Source organism: Poecilia formosa, unplaced genomic scaffold (genome assembly GCF_000485575.1).
Source record: "Poecilia formosa unplaced genomic scaffold, Poecilia_formosa-5.1.2 Scaffold434, whole genome shotgun sequence".
NCBI lineage: Eukaryota > Metazoa > Chordata > Actinopteri > Cyprinodontiformes > Poeciliidae > Poecilia > Poecilia formosa.
Genome location: NW_006800373.1, coordinates 187903 through 189863, shown reverse-complemented (window position 1 = coordinate 189863; position 1961 = coordinate 187903).

The window sequence follows — 1961 nt, the reverse complement described above, 5'->3', positions numbered from 1 at the left end:
TTAGCGGCCATTAATCTAAACTGTTGTGACATTTACAGACACACCATCAAAACTCCACACAATCTGGCTTTTTTTTTAATTTATTTATTTTTTGCTTGCTCTATTTACATCCGAGTGTTGAAACAGTAATGAGGGGACTTTTTATTCGAACTCACAGCTAAGAATATCTCCCATTTTGGCCGCTTTGTGCTTCATTATTGACGCAATTAGCGGCGCTGTAGGTTTCCGCAGTGACCTGGCCCTGGTTTCTTGTCGGCCAATAGTTAACATGAAACAGAAAAAAATTCCTTTCTGCAGCGACTGAAAGTTACACAGACAGTAGTAATTAATTAAAAATGGTTAAAAAAAACCCAACAACCAACATATCAAACTAAAAACATACCAAAAAGAACACTGTAATCCAACAAATATTTTTATTGACGACCTTCATTTGTGGTATCATTCTCACTCGCCTTTTTTTGCACAAAATGTCTGCGGTTTTTAGGAATTTGCAACATCAGATTTTCCTGCCCCATTCGTCCTTTGATACTGTCTGGTTCAGCCAAATTTAGCCGATAATTAATGTTGCTTCTGCTGTTCTTTATCTTCCACTACGTTTATCTCACTTTGTGGAATTTTAGAAACTCTGTAATAAATCCTCTTGTTTGTATTTGGTCCAGTTACGGTTAGATTAACGGCTGATTATTTCCCTTTAAATGTAGCAACATCTGACCAATATGAATTCAGTCTGACATTTTTTGATCTTCCTGTTATGACTGGCAAACTCTTGGACCTTAAACGAAATGAGCTTGAGAAAGGGATGTGTAGTCCATTCACGAGAAAATAACAAAGTTTAGGAAATAAATGTCACCCTGAACATAATATATCTGATTCCTCATAACTGCCTTTACTGCATGTCCTGCTTTATGTTCCTTCTTCCACAGCAGGTCAGGTGATGTAACAACATATCTCTGCACTTTATATGTTCTGTACATATGTTTTTTTTTTATGAGGCTTGGGTTGGTGGTCTGCTAACAAAAAAGTGAAGTCACATTGTTGGCAGAGTTCTAGCTTCAAAATAAAAGCCCTGAAGGTCAAATGCAAGCAGGCGTATTGAGCAGCAACACAGAGGTCAAATGAGATGAAGGTTCACTGAGCGAATCTAAAGCAAGCGAGCCTCACCCCCCCTACCCCCCAACGCAAAAATAATTCAGTCTAAGTCAATCAGTGTTGCTTCTACTGTTTGTTGGTGCCAAAACAAAACGATGGTGACAATTAAGATTCACCTCCGTGTTTGTGCACGTGATTTTATAAGCTGAAATTTGTCAAAGTAGCACGAGAAGTGGAAGGTCGACGTGATTGGCGGAGACGAGGCTTTGCTTAGAATTTGCTCCCCGTTTGTTTCTGTGCAAAGAAAAAAAAAGCAGCGTCAGTTTTATGATGCAAGCTGCTTCGAGCCTTTGTGTGAGAGGAACGTCTACTTGTGTGACCCCTTTACTGTTTGGCATGTTAAGTCTTTGAAGACTAGCTGACCTGGACCTTTGTATAACAATGCCCAGGACACGCTGTGCATTTGTTTTGAGTTCGGTCATTATCCTTCATAGCGCCTCAGAGGTCCCACAAACAAATGTTTCTTATGTAGGTTAATGGAGCAAACTGTTAGTTTTCTCAAGTTAGAGTCTTTTGTCAGAATGCTTTAACCGTTTACTTCTTGTGTACCTTATATTTTCCACGTCTAGATTTGGCTCTGGTGAGTGACTGACTATGATGGTGGGTTCAAATGCTACATATTTGTTATCATCCAAGATGAAGATGTGTAAAAAGCCTTGAAATGAATTCATTTTTTATTGCAGGAGCATTAATAGAAAATCTGGCCTCCAGTTTAAATATAGTGCCAATAAAAAGTATTCATTCCCTTGGCTGTTTACTTTCTTTACTACATTTGCAAATTGATCATGATTAACAAAACTTGGCATTTTATA